Source organism: Filicampus tigris, chromosome 10, assembly GCF_054856515.1.
Source record: "Filicampus tigris isolate MCC_2025a chromosome 10, RoL_Ftig_1.0, whole genome shotgun sequence".
NCBI lineage: Eukaryota > Metazoa > Chordata > Actinopteri > Syngnathiformes > Syngnathidae > Filicampus > Filicampus tigris.
This window is the reverse complement of record NC_141226.1, coordinates 10,277,344-10,298,573: the sequence shown is the minus strand read 5'-3', so window position 1 is coordinate 10,298,573 and position 21,230 is coordinate 10,277,344. Positions and strand designations below refer to the sequence as shown.

The window sequence follows — 21,230 nt, the reverse complement described above, 5'->3', positions numbered from 1 at the left end:
CACTTATTGTATAAGCGCTGTGTAATTTAGATTTGTTTTGTTGTTTTCAATGAACTGGAGGACTTTTGTCTTCTGCTGTAAAACGTTATATCAGCAACGAGACACTAGATGGCGCGCTTAACAAAAGTATTCAAACCACCTTGGCTTTGTTCTAAACAATAGGCTCGCCCGTGTATCAGCAGAAGTGAGCAATCTACGCCCATTCTTTGAAATTAAGAGCTTCATTCTAAAAGTTCTACGGCATAAAATCATAAATATTTTATCGTTTGGATGAGCAGAAATGTAAGCTTAGTATAGAAACAAAGCCTTAATCGTCAAATGGAACGCAAAACCATTGTAATGTTATTCATTGAGATTATTTATTTATTTATTTATTTATTTATTTATTATTTTACTTGTGGTGTTTTTGTTTGTAATGTAGGTAACCCATATTTGCAAAGTCACCTAAATGTTTGTCATGAGAACCAGCAGAACCCAGAAACTTTAAATTGTGTAGTGTCGAACATCCACAGTCATCTATCTATCTATCTATCTATCTATCTATCTATCTATCTATCTATCTATCTATCTATCTATCTATCTATCTATCTATCTATCTATCTATCTATCTATCTATCTATCTATCTATCTATCTATCTATCTATCTATCTATCTATCTATCTATCTATCTATCTATCTATCTATCTTAACTATCTTAACTATCTATCTTAACTATCTTAACTATCTATCTATCTTATCTATCCATCTATCCTATCTATCTATCCTTAATGACTCGAATTGGATTTACATTACACTTTTATGTTAGACTTTTACACCAAACTATCTTATTTGTGGTTCCTGTATAAATGTTCAAAGGAATCGAATGCTGTTATCTAATAATTTCCCTCATTTAGCCAATCTCCAATGTAATTTGTCTTTATTCACCAAAAACCTAGTAATTTAGGAATAGCTTGTAATGAAGCAATAAGAGAACCATCTAAATCTATTGAATGAATGCACTTTTCAATGTGAGTCTTTTTTTTTTATTGCAACTTTACTTCCAAATTGTGTGAGGTTTCTTTTAAACATGTAAAATAACAACAAACTCATGTTTGGTATATATGAATTTACATGCTATTTGTATATGGTATTTACTAAACAGTAGCAAAGGGTTTAAACAAAAAAAAAACAACCTAATTTTATTTTGATTCAATGTATTCAATATTTTCTTTTAAAATGATTTTACTCACTCAGTGGCTTGCAAATGAGATCCAATAATATTAACATTTTTAAATAGCTTTCTTTGTAATGATTGTAAGGTTCAGGTTTCATTTCTTTAGGTACTAGAAAGTCAAATATTAAAAACACCTCCCTCAGCTCTGCAACATTCATTTTAAGGCAAGGTAAAATTCAGATTTTGATTCCATTATGTAGATTGCACAGCTGTACCTAAGGCTGCGGACATGTGTTTGCGATGTTGAAGTTGATATGAAGACACCATAACATGGATTATTAGACATTATGGTGTACATTTGATGTTTTTCTTCATTTATAGCCCCTGGGTAAGCAAAGTAATCCGTAACCCAACCCAGTATTCCACCAGCCAGCGCTACACTTTTGAGTATGTGATGGGCTGCTATCTGGTTAGAGGGGGTACTGGCTGGTGATGAGGGGGGTACGGTTGCTATAGGAGACCTTTCCTGCATCACGTCATACGTCGGGGGGAGGGTGGTGGGGGACGAGCTTCGGCGTGTGCATGTGAGAGGAAGGAGCGCTCTGGGAGGGGGGAGGAGGAGAGAAAAGGAGAAGGACATTAAGGCAGAAGACAGTGACTCTCAATGACATCAAGCAGCTTCGCTACCTGAAGCCGCCCGACCAACCGAGCGACCACCTCTGCCCCCTAAAAGGCGTCGAGGAGATACAGGACGGCGGCCCCGCTTGACATGCATCCCCCTCTATAATGCAGAGCCTAATTTCCGATTGGAGCCGGGCTGCAACTGGATTACACTACAGCCGAGGAAGCTTCTTCCAGTTGTAAATCCACCCATGCATCTCGCAGACGGCGCAGAAGGAGACGGTGCACTTCCGACCAAGGTAATCCACGCAGCACCCCACCCAGGCGCTTTATTCGTGGTGGAGAGTGGCTTTTTTTTGTTTGGTTGTTTTTTTTGCTTTCTGCTATTCCAAACGGGAGGGATGCGCGGGATGTCTGCCCATTTCTTGTGACTTGTGTTCAGGCTGGTTGGCAACAGTACTGTGGAGCGACTGCCTTGCATTCAACTGACCCCCCCCCCCCCCCCCAGCCCCCCCAACGCCCCCTCACATCTCCCCCTCTGTGCTTATTGTTGGCTGGCTGGGCTGCGTGAGAGATCCATGCACGCAGGAGCATCCTTTGTTTATCACTCACTCTAATTCTGTTCCATCACCAGGTAGCCTATATGGTTAAAGATCCAGATTGTTCAGGGTAATATGTATTTGTGTGTATATGTGTGTGCGTGGGTGTGGGCATGTGTGTGTGTGTGTGTGTGGCTGTGGCACCAGGTGGCAAAGTGGAAGGACTTATTTAAGCAGACTGTTTTGTAGACAATAGTCTAGCTGCTGCATCTGCTGCTGTCAGGCTGTGCATAAAATGAAGAGCACCTGCATATATAATACTGGTGTACTCTCGTATGTCTATAATTACACACAGTTGTGTTTTCTAATAACATACACACACGCACATGCGCAGGCTCCTGAGCGTCGTTTAATTATACATTGATTCACTCTTGCACGTTTCCCCACTGCTGATACTTTTTAAAAAGGTTTTAACAAGTACATTTCTAGAGTGTGCCTGTTTGGGTTTTCTGTGGTTTCCCCTGCATGTGTACGCCCAAACATCATGCTGTCTTGGTGAAGCCCAGGGAGTCTTTTCCGACACACACGCACACAGATGGGACATTTTCCCCGAGGCATAATGTGTTTGCTGGTTATTGTTCCAGACCATTTCCACATCCCTAATTATTTTAATCAGTTATTTCTCACGCATGAATTCCCTTCTTTACCGTGTTTATCTCCTCCCCGATCCACTGACAACCGTCTTCGCCTTAATGAGAAAGAGAGAGATGTGGATTTTTGCATTTACTTGACAGGAATAGGCCATTGTGCAGAAAGTGAATGAATTCTTTAGTCGTCCCCGTCTCCTCAAAGAGCTCAGAAATCCTCGGCCTGGTAGATATTCACTTAGGCTCTGCAAGGAGCACTATGAAATCACTCATGACATGAATTCCCTCAAATATCATTTCTCAGGGTTCAACTACAGGCCTCAATGGTTTCCTGCCTCTCTAAAGCATATAGCACACCGCAAAAGCCGTCCAATCTTGAATATGCCAAATGACACGCACTCCCAGCGGAGCCGCTTTGGTTGCTCGTCTAAGGCCTTCAATGAAGTCTTATTCCTACGTTCTCACTATCGCATTGCTTGCTTTCTTCCTGTGGCTCACAGAGTGGTGCCCATCCTCGCATTTTGTCATAACCTCCGTTGGTCTGAAAGAAATGAGAACATCAAGGCAACTTTGATGCAGATAGCAAACTCACCTGTAGACCACAAGAAGACAACACGTTGGTTGTTGCCGAGCCCCCGAGATTAATTGACCTTTGTGGGGTCTTTCAAAGAGCATGCTTTTGTGAGCTCGGCTCATCTTGTTGCAAACAGTGCACGTGGCATTTAGAACGAGTCCATCATGGCTGAGCAGTATAGTACTGATTGATAATAAGAAACATATGTATGTACTTTGTATACCAAAATCAGGATGCATTCAGTTTTACTTTATGAAGTATGAATTTGTATCGAGACTCCACCCCTAAAACTCTCCAATCTTCTATTCATTCATTAATCAAATAACCCAAAATTAATAATCAGCAGCACGAGAAGGGATCTGGAAACTATATTGGACAAATTATGATAATCATAAGAAATGATATGTTTATACTCTTCATTAGGTCCAATTACACAATCCAGTAGACTAAATACAAGAGTGAAATTTAAAGTTTAGTCTTCACACAATATGATTGAATTGGAGATGTAACATGAGTGATTTTGAATCTAGATATGATTATCATCATCCTCATCACCATTTTTATTCACCCATAATGATTGTCCTCATCAGAGTTGCTGGTGAGCTGGGGCCTACCCCAACTGACCACCAGCAAGAGGCGTGGTTCAACCTGAGAGATGCACTGATGCCACTTTTTTTTTTCAGACCAAGTCCGTGTGCTTACATTTCATTGATTATATTATATTTTCCGATATTTGATAATGCCATAGTTACATAATAATTACATTTTGCAATTGAGAGCAAAATGTGATTTATTGTAATCTAATATTGTTCAAAAAGCACAAACCTTTCAAGAATGGCTTATGTTGCACTCAAATGTAATGTTTTAGAGTAACAATTGTTATTAAAGCATGGCGACACTTATAAAATAATGTATATTACAACAGAAAATTATCAAAACAAACTGAATCATTGTGTAAATTCTCCTATACTAATACAATTTATAACACTGTACAGAAAGAAATAAACACATTCATTGAATATGTGTTTATGTACAGTATATGCATATGCGGACCATACTCTTAACATCGGTTGTACAGGGCCCGAACAACCCATATCAGAGGGTTCGGTATCCCATACTCCCAAAGCACCCCCACAGAATTCCCCAAGAGACAGGGTTGAAAGCCTACTCCGCAAAGTCCACGAAACACATGTAGACCGGTTGGGTTCCCATGGACACTCAAAGTCCCTGCAGAGGCTATAGAACTGGTCCACTGCTCCACGGCCGGGACAAAAAACACACTGCTCCTCCTGAATCTGAGATTTGACTTCCTGGTGGTCTCTCCGTGCCAGCACCCCTGAATACACCTTACCAGGGAGGCTGAGGAGTGTGATTCAAATGTAGTTTGAACACACTCTCCGGTCCCCATCTTAAAGCAGCACTGGGCAAGAAATCGACCTTGATAACATTTTTTCACAACTCTTTTGATGAAACATTGACTTACAAGTACAGTAGTTGAACGGGACTTCAAGCCCTGAGGGGGGTCTGTATCGTTTTTAATGGCACAAAGCAACTTTGAGGATGATGGGATCAACCCTGGCACACAAAAAAATACAAATGTCCGGAATTGCTTTACGGCATACTCACTTCCTCCTTTCGCTATAAGGACGGCTCAGGATTTCACGACACTACGCGCTGGCACGCATGGGAAATGTGGTTGATTTTTGTCAAAACACTACCGCTTTTGTCCACATGGCGCCGCCATAATCAACAAAAACTGACATACGACACAGTGTTACTTTAAAAAGAGGCACCATCACCCCGATCTGTCAATCCAGAGGCACTGTCCCCATTATCTATGTGATGTTGTAGAGATGCGTCAAGCGACTCCCCACCGACTCATAACGTCCCAGGTTGAGGTCAGCAGCACCCCATCTCCACATTATTCTTATTATTATGATTATTCTTATTGTTATTGTTCTCATTGATAATGTTATTGTTGGTTTTATCTGATCGTTTGCCCCAATGTCATTCAAAAACCACAATAATAAATTTATTGTTATATGAACGCGTGCCTACCAGTGTCAAACTGGGAATTACTGTCATCATAAAGGCAACATTTTGTATTGGATCTCTTCAAGATTGTGCCAGTGTCCTATATTGTTGAGGTCAGTGAGTGTACAGCCAAAGTAGCTGCACAAGTTTGAGACCTTGCTGAAGGTCTCCAGACGCACGCACATCCATTTTTAAACCAGGTGGCTGTTTGCCATTATGGTTGCATGTGTGCAGGTACACGTGTCCACAAAAGTGAAGGCTAGGAGATGTCGGCATGGTGGCTTGACTTGATGCCCTTCCCCAGATGAATCACAGGTTATGATGTGTCAGCAGGGATGAATTATGCACACTCCTTCACGACCTCTCATCTCCTCCTCTCCTGTCCACTTGTCTCTTGTCTTCAGTCACCCTTTTATCACAGTTGACACATCTAAAGGCGTCTTCATTGTCCTCCTACGCCACCTTCCTCCTTCCTCATATGCAAAGGAGGATGCTGTTGTGGTGCCATGTTGCCGCTGCCTCCTCCATAGAAATGTTAGCTGAGGTCGCTCGTGTGCAGAACGGGGGTAAATGTGTTGATAATCAGAGGTCATTATTCAATAATGGGAAGAAGACGTGAGGCCATTGACTCAGCCTGACAGTTACATCCCTGACTGACAGGAGCCATTAGGCCTGACTGACAAGATGGCTGACACAAGACAAGACAAAATGCCTCATCAGAACTTGCTCCAAGACCTGGCATCATCAACTTTGAAATGTGGAGTTTTGACATTCATAGTTAAAACACCAGCATCTTATGTGGATATCTGCTGTAGTCCTCAAAAACCTTTTCCTCGGTTGAGAAACTCTGTGTAATGAACATGCAAAAATGATTTATTGTTATGTGATATCATTTTGCTGGGTGTCCGCAATATGAACTCTGAAGTACTTGGGATGAATACAAATGTAACAACAATGGCATTTGGGCTGTCCATTTGCAGTAGGATTTCACCAATATGTCACATTGTGCTTTGTTAATTGAATGCGCTCATAACTGCTTAGGCCATAATTCAGTCAACAGTATCTCTGTTGTTTCTTGCCCAAAGTTGAGACTCAACCTAATTCTTCTCTTTTTGGGGCTCTTTCGGGGCTCGATACCTTATCGGTGTAATCCGCACAATTGCCCTGTGATTGCCTGGCGGCCAGTCCTGGGCATAGTCTACATTGCAACCCCGAGTCAGCTCGTATAGACTCCAGCTGTTCTGCAGGCATGGAAATATCAACCATTGGTGGCATACATTGAGTGGCAAAGGTCATTTGCATAGAGATGAGCTGTCCTCTTACTTTATTTCAAGAGCCACCATTTGGTTGAAATTTCATTATGGGTTGTTTGATGTTCCAAATTTATGGCCATATACTGTATATGACAGACTTAGTCATTTCTGATAATCATTAGGCACATGCATTCTGTAATTTGGTGTTGTTTTTGCATTCCGGATTTAATCACAGGAATTGATTTGTGATTTCATGAGAAAAGTAATGCTTTGTAGAAAACTGACCATTTTTCTGATTTGATTCCTTTGTTTTTAATGATTTTATTTAGCTAACACAGTACTACCTTAACTAACAAGTGACACGACTTACATATTTTTCAAAATACGACCAGTCGCTTGGTCGATTGAGTTGTGAGAATTTTTTTTTTAGATGTAGCCAGCATATCAATTTGCCTAAGGAAAGTCCACTAGCTTAATGCTAAAACACAATGTAAAACACCGTAGATAGGCTAACATTTTCGTTGTATTATCAACACAAACAGTGCGGCGACACATGTGGACAGACAATATGACAATATTCACAGTAAAAAACAACAACTCTTCATTCTCTAGTCTGCATGAATGCCAGAACGAGCACAATGTTTGGCTTGCAATGACGTTTTCATTCATTTAAAAGTCGAAAGTTGATTTGAGATGTGTTTTGAATTATTTTAATGTAGTGTGTTACTCCAAGGCTGCAGGCGTTTTTGACAAAATAATTCAGCTATAACAGCACTAAACCTTCATACAATTTCCCATAAAGTTTGCTTTAGTGCCAACCAAAGCAGGGCATTGATGGCGACGGCCTTTGCTGTTATGCTAAGAGCTGCTTAGTGTTCTGTGTGTTGCTCAAGGACACATTTGCCTCTCGAGCCACAGCTGCACCTCCGAAGCATCAAGCTCATATGTTTTAGTGTCACGACCTAAGCCTTTAGCTCCAAGCGTAGACTCACAGTGTGAATACCATATCTCCTGTACTTTCAGACACACCACAAGGAAGAGGCCCTTGTCCATATGTCAGTTTGTGAGAGAGCAGCTGCTTTTGTGAAACAATACTTTGAAAAGACCGCCATTGAGCAGAACAAGAACGAGGAAACTACTCAGTAGTACTGGACTCAAAGAGTTATCTCACTTTATGCTGTAATGCAGTAATGTGAGTGAAGCATTACTGATATGATTTCAACAATATTAGGTGTTATGTTGAGAGAACTACTATATATATATATATATATATATATATAGTTTTAGGCTCCTAACAATACAATTATTGATGGCCCCATTCATCGATTGCATCTGTGCATTTCACCGACAGACCGACAGAGTTTTGCAATACAAACACAGTTAAGTTTTATTAGAAAACATTTCATATATATATATATATATATATATATATATATGTGTGTATATATATATATATATATATATATATATATATATATATATATATATATATATATATATTACAATCTCAGGACAGTGGTTTGTGAGAGGTGTTACAATGCATTTTAATGTTGTGAGTACCTTGGATATGTCCACTTTTAGAGTTGCACGAAGCACCCAGATGGGATTTAAAGTCATTCCATTAATGGCTTCTATTGTTCTGCCTCGCGCTGTTGCTTCCTGTGTGATCTGACTTTACTGTAATTGGCTGTTTTCTCAATCACTGTTGAAGCATCACTGGGCAAAATAAATGAAATGAGACTCTGTTCTCAATTGCCTTACCTGATTAAATAAAGGTTCAATTTAAATAATAATACATTAAAAAAATGAATGAATGAATGAGCATCATTATAGATGCATCAGAGACTGGTTGTTATCTTTTGTACATGTCAATTATATTTTTCAGTAAAGATGGTTTCTAAGTAACTGACTCCTTTTCCGCGTATATGATTGTTGCTGATTCACAGTCAGGTGTCTGTGGTGGCATTAGGGTCTAATTAATGTGACTCACTGTTTATTTGTGGCTTTCTGTGATTTGTTTTGCTTCCTCAAATGCAAAGCTGAGGAAGAATTTATTTGAAGAATAATGACCAGTCATTGAGGAAAGCATCCGAGCATAAGTCTGCTTCCCTTGGCATGCATTTCACTTACCAGGACACATTCTCGTCCAATCTGGGCAAGACAGAGGACAAACACATTTTTTCTAGCCCATTACTCTAGTTTTTGATTCGATTCACCACTTGATCGTTCCTCAAGGAGAAATTCATTTGCCGTCACAAATCCCATCTACATCAGGAAGTCGTGCAATGGCTGGTTAGTGGCAAAACTGCAAGGCCGGATGCGTGTGGAGCATTTAAGCGGAATTCTTGTCCCCAGCAATATGCTTCCCCTCCGAAATGAAACTCATACATCAGTAATGCGTGTGCGTTCTGTCCCTGCCGTCTGCTCTATCTTAACCTTAAGCAAATACCATAATGTAAAGTAAAGTTCCATAGATGATCTCAGCAGCGTTGCCATTGTGAGATAATGAGCTCCCCCTGGGCAGCAGGTCATGTGACAAAGTCAGTCAGGTAGTACCATGGTAGCTCAAATACACAGGAGAGAATTGAATCCTGGGCAAACATAACATCTCCAGAAAATTAATAAGCTCATCCTGATCGGGCTGCGGCTCTTTTACATAAACTGAGAATGAATGAATAATTGCTTCTAGAATGCAGCACAGGAGGAGGTAAAAAAGTAATCGTCAGCACAGTCTGTGGTATACTGTATGATTTCATTTCATCTTCAGTTTTTGTGCCAGGTGCCTGTCTGTATTTACAGCAACGCGACTGAATGATAGCAGAAAATAACATTCTTATTCCAATCACTGCAAGTCTGCTTACATTAATGCCATCCAACATGGATTCTTTTGGAATGCTAAACCAATTAGTGAGCTCATTCAGATGACTGCATTTCTTCAGGCTACAGTTATCAGCCCATGATAATCATTCTAACAAATCATCTTCCCGACATAAATAAATGAGGTGTCTTGCATATTTTGTTAACGAAGTGTAGTTGGGGTATGATGATGGTTTGTGAAGGCAGTGACAATGACAATCCTGGGAGATGGCGGTGTTCCGTGTTGTCAGGGAGCCTGACTCCTGGAGGAGCTCACTAATTGGCTTCGGTGTGCCTTGGACGGAGGTGTTTGTCTTGTGTGTCTGTGCGTGTAGGTGGTGTTCTCACAATCGACGTCATTCTTTTGAAAAATTCCATAAATAAAAATAAGAAATAAAGATATTTTCTGAATCTGACCCCTCCACACGTGTTTACACTTTTACAGCCATCAAAAACAATGAAATCCTTTGGGACTAGATTTTTCCGATTTGCCCTTAAAATGCATCATGATCAGTCACCGCACAGACCAGGAGTCACCAAACGTTTTGAAACTGAGAGTGACTTCTTGGGTACTGTCAATCCCGGCCCCGGCCTCCCTGTGTGGAGTTTGCATGTTCTCCCCGTGCCTGCGTGGGTTTTCTCCGGGCACTCCGGTTTCCTCCCACATTCCAAAAACATGCATGGTAAGTTGATTGGATACTCTAAATTGGCCCTAGGTGTGATTGTGGGTGCGGATGTTTGTCTCTGTGTGCCCTGCGATTGGCTGGCAACCAGTTCAGGGTGTCCCCCGCCTACTGCCCAAAGACAGCTGGGATAGGCTCCAGCACGCCCCGCGACCCTTGTGAGGAGAAGCGGTACAGATAATGGATGGATACATTTGCTCCAATGACCTTTAATTATGTTATTATTCAAAATGTTTAATCAATTTGAAGACACTGATTATGGTAATGGCTGACATTGACAATTATCAGCAATGATTTAAGAATATGGAATGGATGAATATCAAAGTGCAACACTTTATTTCTACAGCTCTCTGCAAGTGTGTACATTTTTCACATGCTGCACATACTTTTACAACATTCCTAGGAAATCACAATCTCCCACCACCGGTGATCTATTTTCAAAACAGGCCTGTGGGCTCTTCATGTGGTCTTTGGGGGCTATCGGGTGCCCAAGGGCACCATTTTGGTGACCCCTGGTGTAGCCATCAATCACAAACACAGCAAGTCGAGACAGAAAGATGTGCAGAATGCTGAAAAAATGTTGAGCAAACCAGCCTGCAACAGGCCGAAAACCTTGCACGCTTTTCTTTGACCATTTTAATATGCTATATACATCAGAGAGTAAAAAAATGCAATTGGTGAGGAGGCTATTGTTTGCTTTTTCTCGCTGATGGGAAAACAATAGCGTGACTCAGATCTTTGACATTAGTGCTGATACAGTTTTGTTACTTACAGTATTTTAATGCTAAAAAGACCCCACAATCATTAGTTTCTGCTCAGAAGTTGTGCTTACTGCTTTGTACATATTTTGTCAAAGTTTCACACTAAAATATAAAAACGCTTCCCAAGTCTTTCCAAGATAGGAATCATGAAGCTGTGACTGATTGCAATAAATGGTCTCATTTAATATTCATGATCAGAACCAGTGAAATGGACTAATTATTAAGAAGCATTTTTATACCCTCATGTTTACATACACTTATTGTGGTAATGAAAACTATATGTTTGGGAATTATTGAGCTTAGTCTTATGTTTTGAGGTTTTGGTGGGCTTCAGAGGATTTTCAGATTTCAAATTGGAACCTGGCATTCTGTAAGTTTTGGAAATGACTGGGGACGAGTTTGATTCAAAATATGTCCGCGAAGATTGAGAGGCAAAAATGTGATGTCATTTTTAGTCGACAGAAGACAAAATGGCCGCCCCCGGAGATGGTTAAAAACAAGTGCATTTTTCTGCGTAATTTATATTCCACAAACGCAAAATTAATCAGAATGCCGTGTTTCAACTAGTGGGGCTGCTGCTGGGAACATATTCTTGAAAAAAATATGTTTGGGTTGACTCCCGCTTTAATTATCTGGCTTCTTGCAGTATGCTTTACTACCATTGTGGTTTACCTAGGGCAGTACAATTAATGGATTTTCGGTTGTGATCACGATTTTGGCTGCCCCGATTATATTAACCCGATCGTCAGCTATATTTACATTTAAAATGCAGACTGCAGCATGCCTAATCAAGCACATTTTCAACCAGCAGTCAGCCAACCACCAGGGGGCGAACGCATGATTAAAGGCTTCAATAAGATGCCTTTATAACAAGCAAGTACACACTGCAACAGCAGCCTACAATCTCTCAGTAATGATTACTGATAACTAATGAGAGCGAGTCATGTCGAGAGAAGAAAGTACAGCATTTGGAGATGAAGCACTTCATGATGATGGGTGGTCCCAGGGGCGGAGCCATGGGTGGGCCTGAGTGTGCACAGGCCCACCCAGATTAACAGACTGCCTATCCAGTGAGATTCATGAAAAAAATATATACTTTTAAACTTCTAGTGAATCATTAAATTATTTTTGAATTTGTGTTTCATTGTGTTTTTTATTTTATTCGATATTCAGCATAAGTGTGTTTGTCTAAGGAAGACCTGAACTTCATATTATTCAGTTTGTCATTTTATTTGAATATACGATGTGTCGGGATAGGAGTATTGTGCTCAGTGAGAGGAATATTCAGGGCCACCCTGATTTTTCCAGGCCCACCCATTAGCCACGTTCTGGCTCCGCCCCTGCGTGGTCCATTTTCTGGATTTTGTGAGTGCACTTTGTAATAGAATATTCATTGAGTTAGCCCTTTGTAAATGTTAAATTCCTAGATATTTTCTTTCTATATTGATGTATTATTTGTTCTTTCAGTGTTTCAGAAGTTCCATTTTACCCTGAAAACTGTTAACATATTGTTTGTTGAAAAATTGTTTAATACAAACATGGATGTTTGTCCTAACATAATGAATAATTGTGATTACAAATTGATTAAAAAAATAGATTAAAAAAAAACATGATTGTTATCTGGACCCTAATCGCGCAACCCTGGTTTGACTGTAAAATGACAAGGACAGGTTGGTTATTTATGTCTTTGGCCACTATGTAGACGCGCAGTTGAACATGAGAGGACGAACATTTGCTCATAAAAGTTGGCGTACTCCTGAACAATTTGGAGCTCCCACTTCTGAGATGGCTATGCTCCTGTTTGATGGATGGATGGATGGATGGATGGATGGATGGATAAATAGATGGACGATAGATCGATCTTAGAAGAACATAAAAATGTCTAACTACTGTCATGTGGAAATCAGCGTGCTCAGTATGCACATAAAATATCTGGTATTAGAGTATTATGCAGGCCTTAGATATGCTAATATGACTGCAAGTTGACAAGGACTCAACCGTCAGACTACAAAATGAGTGGCTGCCTCCACAGCAATGGTTTGTCTCTGAAAAGAAACTAACAGACAGTGAGCAATCGTCTATGACAGACATTTTAAAGAAAATGCTACGGAATACAAAATGTGCCCGTCCTTGGTTTTTGTTACTACGGAATGAGTAAGCACTGAATTTAGTATGGGGACATGTATGAATCATTAATTGTCCTCTTATTGTTAAGTGAAGGTAGAAACTAAATCCACAAAAAATGTCCCTTTTGTGGTTTACAAATGAACTAACCTTGTTGAAAAATAAATATCGAGCAGCAACGTAAGCATAGGCTAGTAACAACTTTACGTGTACGTATCTGCTTATGGAGTCAATGCAAAAATTATTTTAAATTATTCAATTCCAAGAATAATAATCTAAGAATATCCTATTATTATGATTGCATTTTGAAAAGCTTTTTTTATTATTTGTTGAACTGCTTTTATGGCTTTAAGAAAGTGACAAATGACATTATGTTAGTAGTAATATTTGCCATAAATTATGTTTTATTTATTTTATCTTTTTGTTTGGCCTTACAATGTGGATGAAATTACACCATTGTAGAGCATTACAATCAACTACAGTATTACACTTGCAACATTGGAAATGCCTGCGGTATTCATATTTTCAAAGGTATTTTCATGTTTAATTTACATATACAAAACAAGAATAAAGAATTGCACTAACACAAACTTCTTTTTAACACAAAAATATGTATAAAAGAGGTGGATGAATTAAAAATGTAAGAGTAAGAAAAGACTACTTCTCTCATTTAATCTAATTAGAATGCTTCTCAATTAGATGTTATCCAATATTCAATTATTAAATCGAGTGTGTCTGACTTATTCCGACACACTTCTTGCTTGTGTGAAGATAGCAGCTCGTTTCCACAAACACTCCTCGAGTGTTTTCCCTCCTGAGGTCCCCTGTTATAATCTTTACTCTTTGCAGTTTTTGCCATTTTGGAAATACATTTTTCGCTCAGTGGAAGCCACTCCATCTGTGGCCCAGCTGATCTGCTGCCTCCATTATAGGATGTAGTGTTGGGTTTTGACCTTGGAGCTCCAATAAGAGGAGTGGGTGTTTATTGCCATGTTGTTGGGCTGTAGCAGCTTTGCAAAGTATTTTATGGTGCATTTCATGGAGTGAAATTTAGTCAGGCTTCTTTCCATCCCTTCTTTTACGCCTCATCATCAATTTCTGGTGTTGTCCTACCTATGAAATTGTGATGAGTAACAGCTGAAGCACATCCACAGCATTTTTATGGAGTGGGTGGGGGGCTCCAGCAGCTAAAATGCTCCTAAGTAATTGCGATGCCTTTGTGTAATTTTAATGACATGCTGATGTTGTGCATTGGGAAAGGTTAATAGCGTCTTCAATTACCACTCAAAGCAGACGAAAGCACCAAAAAGCAGGTGATGCCGCTTTAAATGTCGCTCAAATGAAGCAAAGTGTGTCTATAAATCCATCACCGTGAATATCCTCCGCCCAGTTAGTCACGCCTTAATGGTGAATTAAGTGGTAACATTGAGGAAAAACCCTTGCTGTAAAAACTAAAACACCAGAGAGGATGCGCCTAGGGAAAATTTGTTTTTGTTGTGATTTTCTCTAATGAGCTGCACGCATATGTCACATCAATTAGATAAGAACTTCATGCTGGTTCATAATCACAACAGAGATATATTCACCACCAAAAAAAGGAAATTCTCCATGATTAAGTATCTACAGAAGTCTCTTTATTGATTTTTAAGACACTGTTAAGTCATTTTCACGATTTGCTTCTAAATACATCAAATACATTTGAAGATAAGAGCTGAAAACACGAAAACAAACATTTAGTCGCCAACTGACTTGAAAATCTTTTTCACCTACTCAGTGGCCCGGATTTTTAGGGGGGTGATTGGGTGTGGCTAAAATGGGGCCAGTATAGCAGAGACATGATGACAAAAATGAAGAACTACTGTTAGCGAGTCAGTAATCTGCAGTAATATTAGTCGGTTTTGTTAGAGTATAAATAGGATATGCCTGTGAATATTGTTATATTGTCTGTCCACATGTGTTGCTGCACTGTTTGTGTTCAAATATCTGTTGTTTAAAGGGTTACAGCACGGCGACACAGATGCTATTCGTTACACCATCTATTATGTTTTGCGTTGTTTGTTAGCACATAGCTAAACTGACTTATCTAAAGCAAAGCAACAGTATGTGGTTGTTTGAAATGCATAATGTGTAATTCTTTGTTTGATGTTTAGCTTGACAAGAAACTTAATTTGGGAGTTACAATAAACAGCTTGAATTGCAAGTAAACATTTCTAGATTTTTTTTTTTGCGCTGCTTCAAAATCTGCCCTAATGTTTCTCTAGCATATCAGATTTTTATAATAGTATAATAACAGTAATATAATGCAGTATGTAATATAGTAATAGATTTAAGTAATATTTATGACTTAAGGGTCAGGTTCAGCAACAGGTGTTTTTTTTTTTGTACATGTAGATTACAACCTAAATCCGCGATGCGCAAGCTTTTACTGGTCAAACAATGGGAATATCTCCAAAACCTGATGTTATGGGAAAAAAAACAAAATACATTTTTTAAATCAGTGTCAAAAATACGTTGGAGACGCATAAAGCTGACCAGTGTGATTGACTGAATGACGGCTCATGTCAGGTCGCTCATATCTCATGGCTCCTTTTTTTTACTTTTTTTATTGCTCCCAACAAGGATTTTCCTCTCACTTCATCTATTCTAGTTTTAAAGTTAATTGGAAGACCAACAACATAAACATTGATCTTAAAGATCAGCCTTGTTTTATGAACATATTCATATCCTGAATAATGATGGACTAATATAGTGATCGTTTGAATTCTGTGACAAATCAGCCTCACCGTGTCAATTATGTAGTGACACTTAACAGAGAACCCCAAAATATATGTAATCAATTTTTGCTAATGGTTTGGTGTCCGTATCGAAACCGTATGTCATCTTTTAAAAGCCATGTGTTTGATACATACAGCTACAATATTTCATTACATCTCATTACATTATGCACATTTACCCTCTGTTGTAACCAGTGAATTTAAACAAGTTGTCACCGCAATGTAAACATTTGAAAGCATTAAGAAAAGCAGAAATACCGCTGAAGCAGTCACATTCATTTATATTCAGGGCAAAGATTCTCCATATTTGAGTGGCAGGTGCGTTTTCTGTTAGAGAGTCTTATTGATATGTTTTTTTTCCACTCCTATAAATGTAACCAGGGCAACGCAACTCATGCCTGCAGTAAGCCATACTTCATCCTGTGCCTCTGATCCTCAATGTGTTTGTGTGTGTGTGTGTGTGTGTGTGTGTGTGTGTGGGTGTGCGCGTGTTCATGTGTATCTTCAAGTTTGTGTTTAAAAGAGAAAAGTGTGACAGAGAGAGACTGCCAATCTCCCCCATGATGCTTTGCCATCTGCTATGTTTGTGTGTGTTTTTATTTTTTCTTTCTTTTATTGTGGGTGTGTGTTTTGTGTGTGGGCGTGCGGTTTATGTGTGTAAATTGCCTTGTGGGTGTACATGAATTTGCAAGTGTCACTCGCCTAGAGGTTGCAAGGTCGCAGGATGCGTGAGGTAATATCAGTCCCAGCCGCTCCCAGTGTGTGACTAATACAGCCTTCCTCTCAACTTATCAAAAGAATGGCACACAAAGCCATGAATAATTGAAAACAAGGTTATTTTGGAGTTGCATCGTGAGCACTATTAGATCACAGGCTGGGGTGTAAACATGCAAGAACAAAAGTGACTGCGAATTAATTAGAATTCTGCCATAAAACTCTGTGGTGCAATGCAGAGCAATGGTGCCAAATATATTTGTAATTCTACAATCGAAGACACATGACATGAAAATGTCAAATAGCTTGTAATGAATGATCTTTTTATTTTGGTGCCCGTCTCTTGTTGTCATGTAGACAAGTCTGTTTGTCATCGCTAAATTCTTGCGGTGAAAGGGTAAATGGGCGAAATGGCCAACCACCCCCCCCCCCCCACAAAAAAAAAAAACCCGTCTTCCAGCAGCTCCCGGGGGAGCATGGCCACACTAAACAATGTTATTACATCAGTCTGATGGAGCACAATAACCAGTGTACATTTCACCACCTGAGCTGTGGTGTCATTATCTGCTCCATGCAATAAATAGCACATGCATCCCTCATCTATCTATCTGTCTGGATGACCATCTGTGTTGTCACGCTGAAACGGTAATAAGCTTCCCTCCTCCCCTGGCTCCCCCCTCCCCCCAACGCCTTCATTTATGTTATGTGTTTGTTTGATGCTGAGGGATGATCAAGCACAGCAGGTTGTGATGTTGGCTTTACAATCCGTTCATGCTCCACATAGGTTTTTTTTAGGCTCTTAGCACCCCCCAGAACAACACTGGTACAGTTTATTTGTCGCCTAAATACTACCGGCGCCGGGCAGGATCCTCGCACCTCCAAAAACGTTTCAGGAAAACAAAACAACAAAAAAAGGCATGTTTGTTGAGCCGTCACAGAGAGCAAGCCATTTTCGGCAATTTTTAAAATCAACAGACAAATGTGGAGATAGTGATTTGTGTAAAAACGGGATTCGTGTAAAAACCGGAATTGACCAAATGTGGACATAGAAGGTTTCCACCCAGTATTCGTGTCAGTGGATTTTTTTTTTTAAACATTGTCTTCTACCGTTAGCACGTCCGCCTCACAGTTCAGAGGTCGTGGGTTCGATGCCGGCTCCGGCTTCCCTGTGTGGAGTTTGCTTGTTCTCCCCGTGCCTGCGTCGGTTTTCTACGGGTACTTTGGTTTCCTCCCACATTCCAAAAACATGCATGGTAGGTTGATTCGACACTCTAAATTGCCCCTAGGTGTGATTGTGAGTGCGGATGTTTGGCTCTGTGTGCCCTGCGATTGGCTGGCAACCAATTCAGGGTGTCCCCCGCCTACTGCCCGAAGACAGCTGGGATAGGCGCCAGCACGCCCCGCGACCCTTGTGAGGAGAAGCGGTATCGATAATGGATGGATGTTTATTCTGCATTAACCTTAGACCAGTGGTTATCAAACTGGGGTTGGGGAGTTGTAGCTTCACAAAATAGTTTCCAATAAACAATGTACAATTTGAAAAAGTGTATACTGACAGTACATATGTGGATCGATCGACGCAACAATAAAACAAACATAATAAATCAACCTATTCTTCTTATTATTATTATTACTTATTTATTTATTGTATTTTACTCTCGCTTTATTGTCTTGTTTGAAATGTTCCCAAAAAATGTTGAAATAAAGATTTCAATCAATCAATCAAACCTTAGCTTTGGGACAATTAAAAGCTCTGACAATAATTTGACTGAATAGAGTTTTTTTTTTTTTTAGAACATACAATAATTGTTGGAAACTTTGAGTTTAATACGACAATATTACGCCTTTATCTTCGGAAAATAAAGCTTTTTATTCTCGGTAAAAAGAAATAAGAAGAATCTGAATTTGTTGTCGGAACGTTACAGCTTTTTTCTTGAAAATAGGCAACCTTTTAATTTCTTTGATATTTAGGGGTCCACGTGGCAGCCATGTTTAATTAAGATTATGAGGGTGTCCCTGGAAAAGTTTAACATTTCAAAACTTAATTTCACCTAAAGTACCATCAATTCATAAATTCTTGACATTCATATTGGAAGGAGCGCCTCTAATCTCCAGATCCCAATATTGACCACGTATTTTCCTTTCAGCCCCTCCAACAGTGCATGCAGTTCTTTCTACACGCCCAAAGACTTTAACCACCCAACCACCAGCATGCCCCTGCTCACAGCCTCTGCTTAAGCTGGCTCCCTCCAATAACCCAGCTGTAAGACGCTCCAAAGAATGTTGCTCGAATGCTGTGGATGGCTCAGCAGCAGCTGGAGGAGCCGATGCAGAGCAGCTAGGCAGAGGAGAAAGGATTTGGCCCGAAGTATGAGGTTAGAGTGTGCGCAGCAAGAAGGAGGGAGATGAATGAAAGGGTGCCGCAGGGAGGATGGCATCATGAGAGGTTAGCAAGAAGACAAAGGGACAGGGAGGAGGGAGATGAGGAGATTTCAGGAATACAGCACCTAATGCAGAATTGAGACGAGGGAAAGATTAAGGGTTTAGGACGCGGGGTGAGTGACTAAAGTGGAAGGGGAAGAGAGAGGGCTTTGTCAGCAGGTGAAAGACAACAGGGAGTACTGGATCAACCGCAGGAAAGATATGAAGGGTTATGCTGAGGGCACGGTGAGATAGGGAGGCCTCCGCAAACCGGGCAAACGGGAGAGAGGGAGCAGACAGTGAAATAAATATGAGCAGCGTCTAATGTTGGAGTGGCCATGTGTCTGCACACTGAGCGGCAGCCCTAGTTAGATTAACAGCAGCAAATTGAGTTTCCCTAAGAGGGGAATTTACTTAACGTGCTGCCGCTGGAGCTCGAATGAGCCCTGATTCTTCTTATCATATTGTTCAATTGAAAAACGGACATGTTGAAAGCTTTTCTATTCAACCTCGATTACACCGGCCTGAGATAAGACCAAGGCTACGGAGCGGTGAACGAAATAGAGCCTGTATATCAGACGTGCTTTTCCAGACTGGCTATTTTTAGAGGAGGAAGTGGCAGCCAGTAATGTGTTGGAGCAGGTCATTAGCTCAATCAGTACACGGGGAGTCTTTGAATATGTAACGCGCCAGAAATGCCTCTTTCGTTTAGGAAAATATGCGAGGAGGGGTCAGCGGTAATCTCAACACACCATTTGCGCCCACGCGGCGGGGATGTCACGTTTGTGCATGCTGATACATCAATGACAATACGGACTATCAACCGCGGATCCATGCCGTGTCACGCTCTGCGCACTTACCCGTGGCGGGCCGTGCAAGTTAGTACCTTGGCCTTCAGTCACCCGATTTAATCCGACTCTTAATACCACCGCTAGCATGCCACAAACATATTTGTTTGTCAAAATTGTTCATGCAACACGGGGGGGCACATGGGACTACGCACCTCTTAACCAGGGGTATGACCAAAAAAAATGCCACTTTAAATATGGACAAAATATGTGCATATGTGCAAAATATGTGCTTTTTATATGTTTCATGTTTCATATTACATTTCTCAATACATGTACAGGTAGCAAAAAAATAACCACATATTGTGATTTTTTTTCCAGTGCAAAGGGCTATCTTGCGCAAAAATGAACATTCAAGGACAGCACAAAACTGCTCAACAGCAAACCAACATTAAGTGCAAGATTTTTTCTTGTGTGCATTTTATCATTCCAAATCCTCAAAAAAATTATGAGGCCTACTCACACTGTAGCATAGGCAGAGCTGGGCATGGTCTATCCGTCACTGAGTTCCCGTCTGTATTTCCAGCTGACCCATGTGGTCCCAGTCCGTCCCTCGTCGGCGACAGCCAATCGGTGTCGAGAACATAATTTTCACGTCACACGGAGGTGCCTCACAAGCAGACACGCCGCCAAATAAAGAAAAAATAGCAAATAAAACCAGCAGACACACACAGTCATGCACAGCATATGGGACACATGTCATTGCGTCTGTGGGACCGAAAGGTATACAACACTGTTTGGCTGCGTGTCAGGAGTGGGGCACTTGCGTGTGACGTGGTACTAGTAGTAAGTCCATTCTCGACGCCATTTGGCTGACTCAGCTCGACTGGGCGGGCCTGAAATATAGACGAGAACTCATAGAAAGACTAAAGCATTGACGAATACCCACCTCTGAGTACAAGGCAGTATAAGAACTGGTGTTAGTGCAGCTAAGCCATGTCTTCCATTTAGTGGCAGTGGTAATGTTACTGTTTTGAGTTTGTTTTTTGAATGTAGTTTCATGTTTTTCCTTGTGTTCCTTTGTCTTTCTCTCGTTAAGTTATTGAGTCCACCTGTGTTTGTCGTCCCGGTCCCTTGTGTTAGCCAACCAGCTTCCTCCTACCCTCTGTGTCTTGTCCAGGTGTTCCTCGTTGTATCGTCAACTTTTCTGTATTTAGTTGCACGCTTTCTTTCAGTCCTTGTACTTTATATTGCACACCATTTTGCCTCCTGTGTTTGGGTCCTCCTC

The 21,230-nt window shown here is 40.5% G+C and overlaps 1 protein-coding gene across 1 annotated transcript in view; it reads left to right on the top strand.

The window, feature by feature from the left end:
- Nucleotides 1-1,749: 1,749 nt before the first annotated feature.
- LOC147140782 (receptor-type tyrosine-protein phosphatase S-like) overlaps nucleotides 1,750-21,230 on the top strand; it is a 105,056-nt gene continuing 85,575 nt past the window's right edge. The window contains exon 1 of the mRNA XM_086042299.1: nucleotides 1,750-2,073. The gene's annotated coding sequence lies outside the window, so the exon portion shown is untranslated. The remainder of the gene's footprint in view (nucleotides 2,074-21,230) is intronic.